Here is a 19,728-nt window from a genome sequence, read left to right as displayed (position 1 = left end):
GCCAAACTTATTCCGTTCAAGTTTCCGGCGACATTTAAACTATAAACGCAGGTTAGTTCTCTTTTTCCATTCATTCTACTTTTTAACCTTGTCATCAACTTCTTCATCTTCGAATGTTTTTCATGTCCACTCTATCGCCTCAACCCTCGATGAAGAATCGATTAAGTGCATAATCAATTGGTATCCTCCAATCACTGAGTTTTCCCCCACACTCCCGAAAGTTGACGAACAAGCTCACAAACCACCCCAAAACATGATCGATGTTTACATCAAACCCTGGAAGTTGGTAATACTCATATTCCACCCACCGAGTTTTATCGGTGTACAACATAGGCTTAAGTCAACTTCATCCTTATAGTGCTGCCCGTTTGTCCCTTTTTGAGATGTGGTGCAGGGCGAACGATCGAGAACCATCTTTGAACGTTTTCTGAAATATCTTCCGGTACCAACTAAATTAACACGATTGGTACAGTTTTTTCAATCGTGTTGCATTCACCGCTGGCATGAAGAAGGGTTTGCAAAGTTCTTGGAAGATTCCTTTTATTTCGTTAATAACAAGTTTGTTCCTAATCAATACTCGAATATTCCTCTGATCACACTGGTTCGAACACATCTCTAAATAAACCACCCTCTATGACTCCGGCTGAACAAGAATTGTTCGATCTATATGCTGGCCAAAAGCTACAAATACGTGTCTACCCAAACGAGTTATTTTATCTCACTCATATTTCATCATTTTGACCATTTAATGGTTTTCTCCCAGTCATTGTTCTTAGAGGAAAGGGTATAATTTTTTATTGCTTAAATCATTTATAATAAATGATTAATTATAGTGCATGCTAATCAGGTTATAATGTATGGATGTTTTACGGATTAAATATTTCAACTTGTGGATTTTCGACCCATTTTACAAATTTGTTATTACGAGTATATTATATAATTTTTACGATAATTTATAAATTATATAACCTTTAATTAATTACTTGATGCAATACTGATTCATAATTACGGGTTTCTGATTACAGGAAATAAATAAGTATTGCGAGCTCTATGGAAGTGAACAAGAAACGAGGTTGATCTTAAAGATTGCAAAGTACCCGTTACGCCATGAATCCTTAGCTGGAAACTTGATGATTAATTTCTATATGTAGAAATTGAGAACAATCAGACCCATTTGGACCTTCTGTTTTAACCCGATAAATAAATAGTCAGACCCGTGGATGTAATTTGTAAAAGTCTCTAACTTGGTCGACTATTCGGGATCTTGTAGTATTCTGACTAGTTCCCGATAGTCTCTGGCTTGAACAAAATATACTCGGTCAAAATTCCGTTTTGGTTAGTCTAAATTGTCAAAATTCCGATTTAGTTGGTCAAAACTCGAATTTATTTAATGATATGCGCCGCGTTTTGTGACGACTCAAAAATTTCCGATCAAATTTAAACTTAATCTTTATATGATTTTGACACGATAAGCAAAGTCTGTAAAGTTGAATCTCAAAATTTTTGAACTACTTTTATATAATCAATTACCCTTTGACTGTGCTCGACGATTCATGAACATTTATGTGTATATGAATAGGTATATATAATATATATAGTTATATTAATTGAAAACGTTAACAAAGTATTAGATGTATAATACTTTACATGAACGTATTTGTTTCAATATATTTATTGACGGAATTATAAGATAATATCAATTGATTGAATTATCAGATACGTTGTGTTGATTACGGGTCTCCATTGGGAGGTCCACTATGATTTATGAAATCTTTCCCTTTTAACGGTATTCGAAATAATTAGTAAAGCGATTTACTAGCAAGAACAAAAGTGTCAATTATCGAGGGTTATACAAAGGTTAGTGGAGATTCCTGTTTGATTTTCAATACTTGCTTTACCATAATTTCCTCGTGACTTTGATAAGATAACTATTTAGCTTTCATATTATTTAATGTGAAAGTGAATTTATGGAGTGTAGATAATTAAGAAAATGGATATTGACGTTTTACATTAAAATGATTTCATACGTTTATTTAACCATTGGACTTTATCCCACGCTTCACCAACCAACGGTAATTTAAAAACTTGAAACCTATTACGAGTATATATAATTTTACTATCCTAAAACGTTTTATGATATAACGATTTCCATTATTTTAACCTTTTAACAAAATGATTCTTAAATATATTTAATTTTTTGGAAAACAAAATTATCATATTTATTTGATTTAGTTTCAAACGTACTAAAACGTTTGCAGTTTAAAAAGAACTTTATTATTAAAACATTTTATAAGATAATTTGTTTATGATTATAAAATTTGAAGAACTTAATTAAAGTTTTGTATTATAAATTTGTAAATATATTTTATTGTTTCAAAAAGATAAAAGTATTACTAAATAATAATTTCGAAACGATTTTAAATTATATAATGAAATTTGAAATATAATTAGTTTTAAAAACTAAATATTATATTATTAAATGAATATTTCAAATTTATATTTCGAAATGAAAATATATATATATTTTACAATATGATAAAATATAATATTAATTTAGATATAAAACGTTTCGATATTAATATATATATATATATATATATATATATATATATATATATATTTTAAAAAACAATGAGAAGTTGGTTTAAAGAAGCAAATGACCAAAACACTTAAATGATTAAGTTACACTTCGAGTGATATAGTTTATGGATGATTTAAGGCTAAATGTCGACAAAGGTACATGTCGCGAAACGTAAAGTATAAGTTTTCTAAGCGTACGAAACGTCGTTCGAAAAATCAGATCCAGGACATTAGTCAAGTGACAACGTACAAGTCATTGGAACTAAAAGTACAAGCCAACTAGATTCGAGAATATAATATAATATATATTTAATTATATAAATTAAATATATATTAATATATATTAAAAAAACTGTCGGCACAAGAAGTTGCTCGAGTGTGAGCTGGAAAGTGGCTCGCCGTGATCGCGGCACATATGCAAGGCTAACCTCCGCGATCGCGGAGGTAATGGGACCAGGAAAGTAGTATAAATCGATCGAGTGCTGGTTCGACTGAATCCATTCACAAACTGCAATCTCTCTATCTAAATTATATACTTCGTAGATATTTAATTAATTATAATTATTATTAAAAATTATTATTATTATATTAATATTGGTAGTAATATTATTATTAGTATATATATATATATATATATATATATATATATATATATACATAAAATACTACGATGGAGTGATGTTCGAGTGATCTCAAACGGGTTTTCAAAACGGGTTTAAGCTTTGGAATTATGGGATATAGCTAAGGAGGTTATGGGTACACTATGGATAGCGGGTCAATGGTGATGAGATTAGGATGTTATAAGTCTCGTCACTTTTATTATTATTATTATTATTATTATTATTATTATTATTATTATTATAATTACTATCGTTGTTATTGTCATCGTTATTATTATTATCTAATAATAATAATTATTATTATCATTATCGTTATTAATATAAGTATTATCATTAAAATTGTTATTGTTATTGTTATTATTATTACTATCGTTATTATCACTAAGATTATTATTAATATTATCATTATTATTATTATTATTATTATTATTATTATTATTATTATTATTATTATTATTATTATTATTATTATTATTATCATTATAATAATTATTAGTATTATCGTTAGTATTATTATAATTGTTATTATTATTAATAACATTATCGTTAAAACTAATATTAGTGTCATCTAATTATTATTATGATTATTATTATTATTATTATTATTATTATTATTATTATTATTATTATTATTATTATTATTATTATTATTATGAATGCGATATAAAAGAGGACTAAAAGCTATTAAACAAGTCGATTAGGAAATATTGAGTATAAGTATCATGATCTAGTTAAAAACATTGATAAGATTATGAATTAGATAAAAATATCGTTTTCATTATTTCTATCATTATTATTATTAAAGGTATCGTTATTATAAAAATTATCTTTTTATTAAAAATTATCATTTTATCATTATTATTATAATTAGTATTATTATTAAGATTATTATTAAAATTATCAATTTTATTTAAATTATCATTATTATTGTCTTTATTAAAATTATCATTATTATTAAAATTATTATTTCTACTATTAATAATATTATTATGAATATAAATCTTATAATTATTATCATCAATCATCAATATTATTATTATGATATTCTTATTATTATAAATAAAATGACTATTATATTTATTATCAAAATTAATATCATTAGAAAACGTAATTATTATTATTATTTTATCAGAATTATTATCATTTTAAGATAATTATGATTATTTCAAATAATATAATTCTTTGTTCATTATTAATATTATTTTATCAAATAAATACTTGATACATAAAAATATATTTACTACATATAATACAATTATAGTAATATATTTATCATTATGTCTTTATCATTTAAGGGGGTGTTTGGATTTGAGTTTTGAAAATTGATTATGCGTTTTAAATAATCATAATCAAATAATCAGCTGTAGCAAAACGTGGTTTTGATAAATGGTGTTTGAATTTGATTATGCAGTTTGAAATCATAATAATTAGATAATCAGTTTTTGAGTGTTTGGGAAAATCAAATTATTTTATTAGTTAACATCTAAATTTACCAAAAAGGACATCTTTCATAAGTAATAAAATTTAGACTAATATCTAACAACATAAATGCCATGTTTAAACATCTTGTACGGAGTATGTGATAACACATTTCCATATATTAATATAAAAATAAAGTTTAATGTGATCATAAAATTGTTAGAATATATACAGTGGCAAATCATTTGAAATAAAATAATATGTATTGTTATTTTTATTATTATATAAACAAATATAAGTAAATATAGTGTTAAAGGGTAATAATAATATAATACATATACATAAAAAAAATAATACCTAATATACCTATGAATATTTTTATGGTCCTTCTGAAAGATACATACTCTTATCGATCATTGAACAGTTAGTGACAAGGGGCTAATCGGTAAAATTCTTGGTAAATAACAATCACGTTTGCAAACAGTGAGGAGCTACCCACTTCTTCAAAATCCGTTTTGATGATTTCAAAACGTAAAAAAGCACTTTTAAATATTTGTTATCTAAACACTAATAAAAGATTATTTACGATTTCAAAACGCAATAATCAAATAATTAGTGTCAAAACGTTAATCCAAACACCCCCTAAATTATATGAAATTAAATTACATATAAATTATATTACTTAACTATAAATATATATTTATTGTATATAGACTTTTATATAAAATAGTCATTATTAATATATTATATCGAATTATAAATAAGTGATTAAGTTATTTTAAAATGATATTTACTACATTGATATTAATAAATGTATTTTGAAAATCTATATTAACTACTTAAAACATATATAGAATAAATATAACTTAATTAATTAATAATATAACATATAAGTTATTAACATGGAAAATATATTAATAAAATAAACGTGTTTAATTATTGTTTTAGGCATTAATATATATATATATATATATATATATATATATATATATATATATATATATATATATATATATATATATATATATATATATATATATATATATATATATATATATATACTTGATATAGGTTCGTGAATCCGAGTCCAACCCTGTATTGTTCAGTATCGTCGTATGCATATTTTTACTACAAAATATCGTATCGTGAGTTTCATTTGCTCCCTTTTTAAATGCTTTTGCAATATATATTTTTGGGACTGAGAATACATGCGCTGCTTTTATAACTGTTTTATGAAATAGACACAAGTAATTGAAACTACATTCTATGGCTGGATTATTAAACCGAATATCACCCTTTTTAGTCTGGTAATCTAAGAATTAGGGAACAGAAACCCTAATTGACGCGAATCCTAAAGATAGATCTATCAGGCCCAACAAGCCCCATCCGGGTTACGGATGTTTTAGTACTTCGAATTTATCATATCCGACGAGAGTCCCGGAATGATGGGGATATTCTAGATGCATTTTGTTAATGTCGGTTACCATGTGTTCACCATATGAATGATTTTTATACACAGGTTATGTGTATCATGTTTTGTACACGGGTTACGTGCGCGGCTAATTAAATGAAATCTTGTGGTCTATTAAAATTTTGGAAATGATTGGTTATGATAAACTAATGAACTCACCAACCTGTTGGTTGACACTTGTAAGCATGTTTATTCTCAGGTATGAAAGAAAATCTTCCGCTGTGCATTTGCTCATTTTAGAGATATTATTTGGAGTCATTCAGGGTATATTTCAAAAGACGTTGCATTCAAGTCTTTGAGTTCAAAAGGACTGTTATGACAGATTAGTTATTCGTATCATGGGAATCATATATCATTTGTATCTAAAGGTTTTATTTTGAAAAGAGTTTGTCTTTTAAAAGAATGCAATGTTTGTAAAACTTATCATATAGAGGTCAAATACCTCGTAATGTAATCAACTATTGTGAATCGTTTATAATCAATATGAACGGATCCTTTCATATTTCACCTGCTACAGTACATGCGTCGCATAATTCCATGTAATGCGCAGCATATTTTCTTCTGTATTCGTATGGTCCATTTTTACACTACATATGCGCCGCATATGGGCTTTCTATGCGCCGCATTTTTTGGGTTTCAGCATTTTCCTTTGTTTTGTCATTTTGGTTCACTTTTAGGCCAAAACTTGGTCAATTTTGCACCAAGTAAGGAATTCCAGCCTTGAGCCATCTCATTGAACAATTATACCACTTTTGAGCTCAATAATCATCATAAACGAGTCAAACGAGGGAGATATTGTGAGGTAAAACATATATAAATCGAGCAATACCAAATCCCCCACACTTAGGTATTGCTTGTCCTCAAGCAATCTCAAATCAACAAGCTATGGAGATAGTGCCTCAAGACCCAAAATAGAATAACAAGATCATATCCAAGTGCAAGTATTAAACTCATAGAATTACCTCAATGAGCATGCAACTTCAAAGGACCAAATGTTCTCCCTGACCATATGAATAAATTGAGGCTTAACCTTGAAGTGATCAACCGTAATATCTGGTCTTCGAATCGGAGGTGGAAGTGCAGGCGGTGCAGCTTTCCTGGAACTCCACATTGGTTGATCATTAGGATCGCCCATCAGTGGCTTTTCCTTAAGAAACTCGAAATCCGCAATATAGATGGGTAGTGCGGCAAGACCCTCTAAAATCAACTGTTCCTCCATAACCTTGTTGCGCGCGTGATAAACTCTAGATGGTTCCAGAGTTTAATTGTTTCACACCACAACAAACCCAACGCGTAAACCCAAAAAAAAAAACAAAAAGTAACTTTTGTGAAAACAAGTTCCCATGAAAGGATCGAACAACTAAAAGCTTTAAATCCCAAACTAACACCACTCCCCGGCAGCGGTGCCAAAAAGTTGATGATGTAAAACCACACTTAAAATTAATGTACTAAACTAACAGGTTTTATCACACGAATCGAGCAACTATCCCAATCAATGCAGCAAAGATTTAGTAAGTACATATTCGTTGCACGGAGAGCGGTTGTTTCTGAATTAAAAACCATTAATTATTCTAAAGACAAATTTGTAAAAGGGGGAGTTTTGAAGTTAAACTAATAACGAAAAGTAAATTAAACGAATAACCAGATGGACGAAGCAGTGTTCACTCAGATGATTCACTAATGATGTGGATAGTTCTTTCAATTAAAAATGATTAAATGTCTGATAAATTATAACTCAATCATCTAAAATTGACTAACTCACATTAATCTCATTCAAATAATCAAATCATAAAGGATTACACTATTGTCTTTTAATCTAGGTTAAACTCACATAAAACCTTAATTATTATGATCACTCGGAGCAATTACACGACTGTGTTATCGAATTACCAATTAATCACCATTCACACTCACATGTAAATGTCTAAATCTCCTAAGAGTTAAAGCATAATTTGTTTATCACTAATGAACTCTCGTAAAGTAGGTGACAAATTACGTAATTAAAGTAAAGTAACCGATTTACACAGCAATGGATCTTTTGATTAAACATAATAATTATAAATCACTAAGATAAAGCTATTAAGATTTGGTCCGGATTGAAATCGCTTAAAATCCAAACTACAAAGATCACTTAATATAATTTCACGACTATGATGCCAAACTACCATTCAATTACCGCATAAACATTCAAGTCAATCACTTGAAATCAAATACATGTACGTCTATCACTTAAAGTGTTGAAGTACATATTATCTCACACTATTTATCTCACGATAACTAGTTGATAACATGTATAATTGAATTAAAGTGGAAAAGCATGCATAACAATGGTTCTTTGACAAAACTTGATAAAACTGAATCAATTAAACATTAAATCCATGAAAATAAGAACAATCCATAGTCAAAAGCTGTTACATCTGAGCAAACACTAAGGGTTTTAGCCTAACATGTTCATGGAAACAATAAAAGAAACAAAGATAGCAAAAGAATTCATAATAATTTCACAAATATTAAAGAAACTAATGTACCAATGATCAATACTTGCTCCAATCTTTAACTTGATCCAATCCCTTGAAAGTGGTGAAAGAATGGGTTTGGAACCCCTAAAATCGCCTGGAAATCGCTCAAAGTCGTAAAAAAAGTTGGATACCCCAAAAACTGCTCGTCTTTCGAATTTAAATAGTTGAACTGGCCGACACAGGCTTGCGATCACAAGTCTGTTACCCTTATAATTCTCGCGATCATGAGGCTCCCAAATGGGGTGCTTTCGTGATTGTTTCCCTCTTTCTGGGTTTGCGAACTTGTACTAGACTTGCTCCTAGCGATAGCGAGACCTGTAACTCCGTTTTGGACTTGAAAATCACTTTAAAGATTGGCGTTGACTCGGGTTCAAACCTGGAACTTATACTCGATATTTTGTGCTCGAAACACTTCAAAACCATTAAAAATCACCATCTAATGACCAAAATACCGCCTTGACATAAAATGTGTTATCTTCAATTTAAATCATCATGAAATCTTCACTCTTCATCATAAAACCAACAAAATGGAACCGGATATTGCGAGATAATAATGTATAAACCGAGCAATATCAGCTCGCATGCTTGACCTACTTCCTGGCTAGCTGCTTTATGGCAAGCGTACCGTAACCTAGCTATCGCTACAATCTTGTTAACGTCGTCTGTATTTCCTTCCAAGCGCTACATCTATATGGCAATATCACGTCGCCTTCGTTTCCCATTAGAATCACCTTCTTCATATGGCAAGCGCTACTGTGGAGTAAAAAGAGTGGCAATAGAGATTTGAAGGCTCTTCTAATGGATTTGGACCGCACAAACCTATAACCAAATATCAAGAAACCAAAAACCATATAACAGTACAGGTCCTTACTAACTAATTTTGAATTAAACCCCAAGTTCCATATATTATTGGACAAAAGAACACAAACATCATCACATATTCAAATATTACTTTACATGATATATGATGTGCGTTTATTATGCTTATAAAAATGGGACAAAAACGTTTCAATTTACTAACACACAAATGGGCAACGAATCCCAGTCATAAATAGCTAGTTAAAAGTAAGTCTGGTCGATCCACAAGGAGTAATGTGATTCAGAATTCGATAATCAAGTAATATTACTGTAGTAGAAAAAAGGGGAGTTTTGTTTTGATTTTGACAATATAAAATTCGTAAGTAAAGCGAATAGACAATAATAAGGAAATGGTGCCCACTTGAATGATTCCCTACGACGTGGATTGTATAAGAATTAAACCGATTATTTTGTTAACAGTATATAGTCTTATGACTACTGGCCAAATAATCACGCGACTTCAACCAACAAGAATTAACCAACTCTTGTCGATCTTTTCCTGTCAGTCAAACTATACCCGACTAATGACTGTGAGACTCAATCCAGTTCCACTCTCGTAGAACCATAAACTACAACGGGCTACCGTATGCAATTACACAATTGATAAGTTTCAATACCAACCAATCACCAATAACACTCGTATACCAATCTCTTGGAAATACTCGCGCAATTGTCTAGATCACCAGAGGTGTTGAAGCACAAATCGTATATTACAGATTAACTCTCGTTAACCGCTCAACAACCTATGTGATTGGAGTAAAGTATCAGACCTAGCAACAATGGGTCTTTGGTTGAACACACAATCAAAAGTCAAATAACGCAACAATATTACATGTTATTAACAATCCACAATCAAAGGTTCACAATCAAGTGAACACAAAAAGATATTTAGCCTAGCATAGTGCAAGAAAGATGAACAAGATGATCAATACAAGTAAATCTCATACTTAAATCAATAAGGGAAGATAAACAAGAGTACCAATCGTTATGAAGATCAAATCCCACAAGATGTTGTTAACTATGATTACAAGATGAAAAGCAAATGGGAATAAACCCTAAAAATCGCCCCCAAAATCGTCTGGAACTTCAGAGGGCCGAAAAATATATGATGTCCCTTCAAATGACCCAAAAAAATGAAAAATGCTTTAAATACATCAGGTAACCCGTCGTGGCACGTCGTGCCAGCTTTCTGCTGTTCTGGGCTGCTTTAGTGGGGTGGCACGCCGTGCCGATAAGTGGCACACCGTGCCATGTGGCTGCTGATTATGCTGGATGTGAGGCTGGCACATCGGGCCAAATAATGGCACACCGTGCCACCCCGTTTCTGCACTAATTCATCCTTGAAATGTGACAAAGTGGCCAAATATATTTAAAACGCGATGATGCACAACCCAACAATTATTAACTCAGCGAAAAATGATCCCGCGACATTGTTTTAGCATCAGCGAGCCCATGAAAACTTAAAAGCTTGCCTCTAATAATCTTCAATCATCATTCGATACACTAAAATCCACTTCCAAGCTCAATTATCTTCAAAAATCCGCAACAAACTCCAAAGATGCTCCAAGAATGTATTGTTCAATCTTTAACCACAAATGAGCTAAACGACTGCAAAAACGCACAAAAATACGATAAACGGAACCGATATTGCGACAAGAAATGTATATGGTTTAAGCAATATCAATATATTATATATTTATGATTAATGATAATTAATAGGCATAAAAATCAATTTAGAAAAACATGATTCTTAAATTACATGATTAACATCAACAAAACACTTCAAATTTATAAAGGAAATTATTAACCTGGAAGATCGCGAGGCTCAAATGTGTTCAAAATCTTTTATTTCATTACATTACAACCATTAATGTAATACTCTCGCAGACTAAGGTTTTTAGTAGGAGTAAAACATTAAGCATTGACGGTTCATGATTTTAGGTGTTTCATTCGCTATATACGGAACTTTACAACCTTTTATTATTTCGTCATTTTTAACTGTCTAATTAGTCGACTGTTAACCTGCCAAAACCATCGATAGAAACCACCCCTCAACGAAGTGCGAGTTTTTCTTTCCTCGTTATTAAACAAAGACGCAATGTTTTGAAGCATGAAAACAAAAGGCATATATCAAATCATGGAAATACAAACACACAATTACTAATTTGAAACATCATAGATGTTTACTAAATATTATTCAAATGTTGCATAATCAACTTATCTGAAATTCATAGACGAACTACTTCGGTTGTTCGAAGGAGCGTGTTGAACACTACACTACATGAAAAACATATCTTCAAATAATCATAGCATCAACGAAAAGTGATTTAAGTTGATCTTTGAGTACACCATCTTGACATTTGTGATGTTATCTTTATCATTTAGGTATAAAGCTTCGATTAACTTTGACAGGTTGAGTGGAATCATAAGTAGAGGCATAGGAACATTTTTGGTAACGAGGGACTCTCGGTTTATATCCATCCAAGCATCTTCAACTTTTTTGTGCAACATTTCACAGGCGTATTTCTCAGTAACATCGTGTTGCTTCATGTAAATTTCAACACTTGATGGAAAATGATTTCGTTCACGCTCGTTCTAAAATTTCATTAACAAAGCAATATAGGTAAATTATGTACGTAGTATTAAATTTGCATACGAATATGATTGTCTTCGTAGATAGAATATATATATATATATATATATATATATATATATATATATATATATATATATATATATATATATATATATATATATATATATATATATATATATATATATATATATATATAGTGACGGAAGCAGAAATTCTTTTCATTAGGGTGAATTTTTTTTAAAAGTGAAAAATTCTTTTGGGCAAAATATGGAGTTTTTCGGACAAAATACGGAGATTTTTGGGCTAAATACGGAGGTTTCTGGACAAAATTCGAAGACTTTGGGGGCAAAATATGGAGACTTTTAATCAAAATAAAATCCATTGGGGGAAAAATCGAAAAATCCAAAATTTTTGCACTGACAATTACAAATTCACTCCCACCCTGGCCCCACATATTTCAACCTATATATATATATATATATATATATATATATATATATATATATATATATATATGGAGAGAGAGAGATATTTAATCAAGAGGGAAGCACTTTTTTTGGGGGAAGTAAATTTTTTCCTTTTAAAAAAATAAAAATAAAAATTCAGGCATCAAGATCACATGAAAGTATGAACATTTAAAAAAGGCACTTTGTGATGAATGTTATTATTTTGGCGGAAAAATGTTCGAAGAAAAAAAAATGAAAACATGCATCACGAGTAATATTATTCTTCTGAGTTTTTTTTAGGGTTTAAAAATTAGGGTTTAGAAATTATGGTTCAAAAATTAGGGTTTAGCTATTATGGTTTAGAAATTAGGGTTTAGGGTTTAGAAATTAGGATTTAGAGTTTAAAAATTAGCATTTAGATTGAATTTTTAACACGAACGATTTAGAGTTTAGGGTTTAGGGACTAACCCAAACACTAAACCCAAACCATAAACTCTAAATCGAGCTAAATTTTGAAAAAAAACTTCATATAAGATGAAAGAAACCAACGTTCCAAAAATATTATCACGAATAACATTACTCATGATGAATGTTATCAATTATTTCTTCGATCGTTTTCCCGCCTAAATAATAAATTCATTACAAAGTGTCTTTTTTAAATGTTCATATTTTCACATAAACTTGATGTGTGGAAGAAAAAAAAAAATTTTAAAAACGAAAAAAATTTACCTTCCTTCACTTCCCCCCTTAAAAGTACTTTCCTCTTGATTATGATCCTACCACTATATATATATATATATATATATATATATATATAGGGGCAGGATCAATGGGGAAGTAACCAATCGGGGGGAAGCGGGGGGAGCAAAAAAAAAAATTCGTTTTTTGAAAAAACTTTGTTCACGAACATTATAGATTGGATGAAAATAAGAACATTTAGAAAAGACACTTCGTGATGAATGTTATTATTTTGGCGGGAAAACTATCGACAAAAATAACATTCAAGATAATATTGTTCGTGAAGAATGTTAACGTTTTTTTTTTTTTTTTTCATGTTTTGTGAAGTAAAATTTAGCCCGATTTAGAGTTTAGGGTTTAGGGTTTAGGGTTTGGTGTTTTGAGTTTATTCCATAAACCCAAAACACCAAACCCTAAACCCTAAACTCTAAACCGTTCGTGTTAAAAACTCAATCTAAATCCTAAATCAAAACCCTAAATCTAAACCCTAAACCCTAAATTTCTAAACCCTATAAACCCTAATATCTAAACCCTAATATCTAAACCCTAATGTCTAAAACCTCAACATACGCTCGAAAAACACGATAATTGTTATATGTTACTTCTTCGAGCATTTTCCCGCCAAAATAATAACATTTATCATGAAGTGTCTTTTCTAAATGTTCTTATTTTCATCCAATCTATAATGTTCGTGAACAACGTTTTTTCAAAAAACGAAAAGAAAAAAAAATTGCTTCCCCCCGATTGGTTACTTCCCTCTTGATCCTAACTATATATATATATATATATATATATATATATATATATATATATATATATATATATATATATATATATATATATATATATATATATATATACACACACACACACAAAAACTTTAACTACCATGACCGGTATGATGTACCTTGTGACTTGCAATGTCATTTTTGAGTCTACCTATTATTGATACATCTTTGAATAGAGGTGGATTAGTGATTGCCCAATTTACCACCTCTTCAGTAACAAAATCTCCCATGCCAAGGAAAGATGCTGTTCCAAGCATACTACCACCGCCACTCTTGAATCCGATTATTGCATGCTCTTCTGGAGTCGGCATGTATTTATCATTAAGGCATTTCGCTTCCATCATGTAACCTCTAATGAAGTCTTTTGTCTATATAATAAAGTATGTTTTAGAAGGGTTATGTGATCTTAGTAATGAAAATTGAAAAATATTGTGAGTGAAAGATGATCAAGCTTACAAAATCTTTAGCACACCTAATGAGATCCTCTTTTCCCTCATTGGCGATGGTTTCTTCCATTTCTTGATATATATCTATTAATCCTTTGTATAATATTTTCATGTAATCTGGAAGAGACTCTAAGCACTCAAGGGACCACCTATATACCGTTACAAGTCAAAAGCTGGTTTACGTTATAAATATGTTCAGAACAGGGACAACTACATGGACATGATTATAAGTGACTTCTAATACCTTTCAATTGCTTCAGTGAAGATCAAAAGTTCATCGTACGTACCATAAGAATCATACGTATCATCTATCGCAGTTAACATTATTGAAACTTTTGATGCGAAAATTCGAGCAAGAGCATACTGTGGATGAGAGCATGCACCCAGTCCCCATAAGTAGAGCTCAACCACTCTATCTCTTGCAAATGGTAGATTTTTTGGAACATCAAAACCTTTCCACCACCTATGGCAAATGAATAAACATGTACATGTTTACGATATCTACGTTCCAAAATAGGTGTCCATCAGCGAAAATGGTATGGAATGCTTTTGGTTTACTCGCTTGTCCCAAAAATATTGTCTCATTTTGACTTTTAATAATCGTTCTTTTTCAACTTTGACTTTTTATATTTTTGTTTGTGTTATATAATATTTAATAGAAGTTATTTTAACGAATATACATTTAAAACTCAACTAATTTCTATCAAATATTATACTCCGTATAATACTAATAAAATATCTAAAGTCAGAGTTGAAAATAAAAGACTTCTAAATGTAAAAATGTGACAATAGTTTTGGGGAAGTTGGTATATTATAAAGATAAATACTAAAAGGTACACTCATGAGGATTTGTTGGCATGTACTTGAAAAGTTGGCTAAGCTCCTTCTTGTGTAAGGATTGGCCCAAGTTGAAACTTAACTTTGCAAGTTTAAGTAATGATTTACTATGCGATTCTTGTTGTTGGTAATAAGGAATGTAGTGTAACGCCTCTAATAACGGTAACTTTTTCCGTAGAGGTTGTTTGAGTGCCTCTTGTATATGTGCAGAAAGAGTAGAGTTTATCATAAGAGTATCATTTGCTATATCTGCAAGACGAGATCTTATAAAGACAAGAGCATCTTCTAGTACTTTTTCTCCATGGACCCTCATATAAGTTGCCTCATACAACTCAAGCATGTCTTCAACATCTTCGGCTACTGATTCCTTATTACATTCGAATATTTCCTTGTAGTTGTTTAAAGTATCTGTACGTAATATATGTTCATTAGTCTCTTTGTATAGTTAAGTATTGTTGGAATGCAATATTATGTATTGTTTATTGAGTTCCCATCATTACAGAATACAATCATATATAAGACATAACCCTAACATAATAACATGGACTCAGGCCAAATACAAGAACATATGGCCTAATAATGTTGGGCTAACATCCCCCCGCAGTTGGAGCGGGAGTACTCCGGATGCTCAAACTGGATCTGAACTCGTCAAAAAGTGCAAACGGCAGATCCTTGGTGAAGATGTCAGCAAACTGGTATCTGGAGGGAACATGTAAGACCCGCACCTGTCCCTGAGCAACTAAATCGCAAACAAAGTGAATATCAATCTCAATGTGCTTGGTTCGCTGATGTTGAACCGGATTATTAGAGAGATAGACAGAGCTGACATTATCGCAGTAAACCAAGGTAGCTGAAGTAAGTGGACAATGAAGCTCGCGTAAAAGATTACGGATCCAGCAGGTCTCGGCAACGGCATTGGCAACTCCGCGATATTCCGCCTCTGCACTGGAACGAGAGTGCGTGGGTTGCCGTTTAGATGACCATGACAGAAGGTTGTTGCCGAGAAAAACACAATAGCCTGAGGTAGATCGTCTGGTGGTGGGACAACCTGCCCAATCAGCATCAGAATAAGCAACCAGTGTGGTGGGAGAAGAAGCATATAATTGTAGGCCAAGGTCAGTGGTGCCCTGAATGTAACGAATGATCCGCTTGAGAGCGTGCATATGTTGCTCTCGAGGGTCATGCATGAAGAGACAGATCTGCTGAACAGCATAAGAGATGTCTGGCCGAGTAAATGTAAGATACTAAAGTGCTCTGGCAAGGCTGCGGTAGAGAGTTGGGTCCTTAACAGGGGGACCATGACTAGTAAGTTTGGCACCCGGTTCAACCGGGGTCCTGCATGGATGACATGAGGGCATACCAGCCCGCTCAATGATCTCAGATGCGTACTGTTTCTGGGAGAGGAACATCCCAGATGCAGTACGACTAGCATGAATGCCCATCATTACAGAATACAATCATATATAAGACATAACCCTAACATAATAACATGGGCTCAGCCCAAATACAATAACATATAGCCTAATAATGTTGGGCTAACAAGTATATGAATTATTGGAGACAACCTCATGCCAAGAGGTAGTCTAATGGTTGGAGGTTTGAGAATCTCTAGCGTAGACCCAAGTTCAATCCCTATATGGTGCAACTTTTGAGCATTACCTTTAAATAAATGAATTATTTGAGACTCACCACACGAAACATAAAACCCTTGTTGTCGCAAGAGTCGAAACCAAAGGAAAACGCTATGACCATTCCATTTGTCACCATATGTATCAAAGATACATTTCAATGCTTGTTCGATTTCATCTTCAAAGTGATAAGCTACATCAAGGCGTTGGATCACGTCGATTATCTTCAGTAACCTTGTGTGCTCAGTTGGAACATCCAAAGCTATCTTTAGATCATTCAGCACTTCTATCTTCAAATCTTCAATTTCTCGTTTTATCTCGGCATGCTCATTTTGCTACAATCAAGAACACATTTCTATTTTCTATGTACACTAAAAGCCCAACAAACTTTGGTTGTTTGCTAAGCATGAAACGACAACAACAAAAACTACAAAACACCCCCCAAACTATGTTCAATGGGCAAACTTTTTAGGGTTAAAAAGCGTAAAAAAATATATTTTCTTAAAAAAACTTACACAAACTCCACCAAAATTTTTAACGGGCCGTATCTTCTCGCTCGTTAAGAGTTAAATTTTTCCGACATCACCGTTCAACTCGAGATAATTTTACGAACGCAACACAACTAACTACACGCGAAACGGACGATTTCTAAAAAACGATAAATATTTGGGGATATTCGCCGTACATATGTATACACGTATGATAAACAACCCAACTAACTATACATCGTATCGATGATTTTGCCCCCCTTTTCACGCAATTTTCCCGGCGTCAAAAAAGCGCATGCTATTAAGTATACTAGGTACTACCCAAGTGTATCCAAACACACCCGCAACAAAGCGTTTTAAATTCTGTAAATACATAACGCTACGTTAAATATGAATATACAACTCGAAAGATCTCGATGCATCGCGCGGGCCGATCCAGCTCTAGTTAATAATAAAATCAAGCGTAAACTATAGGTAGACACTTTTGAAAAATTATACTCCGTGCGTCTCAACATAGACGCAAAATAAAAGTCTTGTTAGGTGTTTGAGATATAATTTCAAGTAAAGTACAATAATTTCTTTTGCGAAGCAAATGACACTATATCCCTCTACTTTTTAAACATGGACTTATGAGAAAAAATGTTAACAAGTGCAAAAATGTAAAGTTGATTGTCTTACTTTTTGAATTAGACACTTACTTTAGAACAATTGAAAAAATAAAAACATATATATTGTAACGAAGGAAGTATTTACCTTGTCGTAGTTAAGAAAGTGATTCCCCCATATACTAGGAGGAAAGTTGGCTAAGGGGCGAACCAGGGCCGGTCCCGTACTTTTTGATGCCCTGAGTGAAACGTTCGAAAAATACTTTTTGATGCCCCGATTTTGTATCTTGTAATTTGTCACTAATAGAAAAAAAAAAAAACTTCAAATTTTCAAACTTGAATCAAATATACGAATATATAAAATAATACTATTTTGTGTAATTAATTACACCATTACGTATATATCTTGAAGAAAAACACACAATTGTATGTATGATTATTAGAAAGGTTATCAAGTTACTTGTATCATATAAAAAGCTAATATGAACTAATAAACCGCATTTAATATAATTAGAGGGACAAAATACGAATATAGATAATAGTAGTGGGTTTTAAAAATAACAATGGAAAAAGTAAAATTCTGACGTGTGATAGTTACAAAGGCATGGAGACCTAGGGTGGTCAAAATCGGATATCCGAAATTTCGGATATCCGAATTTCGGATACCCGAAAATTTGGATAGTGAATTCGGCCATCCGAAATTCGAATCCTAAATTTCGGATATCCGAAATTCGGATATCCGAAATTTCGGATTTGAATATCGGATTACCCGAATATCTGAAGTGTATTCTAATAAATGCAAAAAATACAAACGACAAAACACACAGTCACATACACAGATACACCTAAGTTCAACAATTTGAATTTCGAGTTACAAAAGTTCATAACACGATCATAACAAACACAACAAAGTTCAAAACACGATTAACACATCATCGTAACATAAACATAACAATGATCTGGTTTAGCTGTTTACATAGAGATATTCATACTAATTATCTAGTTAATATAAACTCGTATATTTCTTATAACTTTGGATGTGTTGTGATTTATTTCTTATATATACTAATTTATTATGTATCATATAATAACTTCATGTTTTTTCATTAAAGTAAATATAATATCGTTCTAGAACGTGAACAAGTTATAATTAGTATGTCATACTCGCTACAATAAAAATGATACGCATCCATCTTGTGAGGATGAACCAAACAAAAAGTGTATTAAAATATGAATGCAAGCGAGTTTAAGAAAAAAGAATATTGATAAATCACAGTACACTACTTTACTCTTTGTAATGATTGATTGTTTTTAATAGCTATCTTTGTTCTTTTTACTCTTGAAAGTTGAAAGGTTAGTCTACCTTAAAAGCTATAAGTTTCATAAGTCATTACCCATTGAGCCACTAAACTAAAAATTAAATATAATAATAATAAGTGTATTTTATTTCGGATATCGGATTATCCGAATATCCGAAAAATTTGAAAAATCGATCCGATATCCGAATCCGAAAATCCGGATATCCGATTTTCGGATATCCAAAAATTCGGATATCCGAATTTTTGGATATTTTCTGATCGGATTTTCGGATAATTCGGATTACGGATTCAGATTTGGATATTATGCCCACCCCTATGGAGACCAATAAGTTTCATCGTCTCTAAAAATACTTCCACAAGTTACCTCCAT

General features: G+C 31.4%; 1 pseudogene; it reads right to left on the bottom strand.

Moving 5' to 3' along the window:
* Positions 1-11,763: 11,763 nt before the first annotated feature.
* LOC139892896 (beta-caryophyllene synthase-like) lies at positions 11,764-19,029 on the bottom strand (annotated as a pseudogene).
* Between the last annotated feature and the right edge of the window lie 699 nt (positions 19,030-19,728).

The sequence above is a fragment of the Rutidosis leptorrhynchoides genome, chromosome 2 (assembly GCF_046630445.1).
Source record: "Rutidosis leptorrhynchoides isolate AG116_Rl617_1_P2 chromosome 2, CSIRO_AGI_Rlap_v1, whole genome shotgun sequence".
NCBI classification, from domain to species: Eukaryota; Viridiplantae; Streptophyta; class Magnoliopsida; order Asterales; family Asteraceae; genus Rutidosis; species Rutidosis leptorrhynchoides.
The sequence above is the reverse complement of the archived record's forward strand: the minus strand, read 5'-3'. Positions and strand labels throughout refer to the sequence as shown.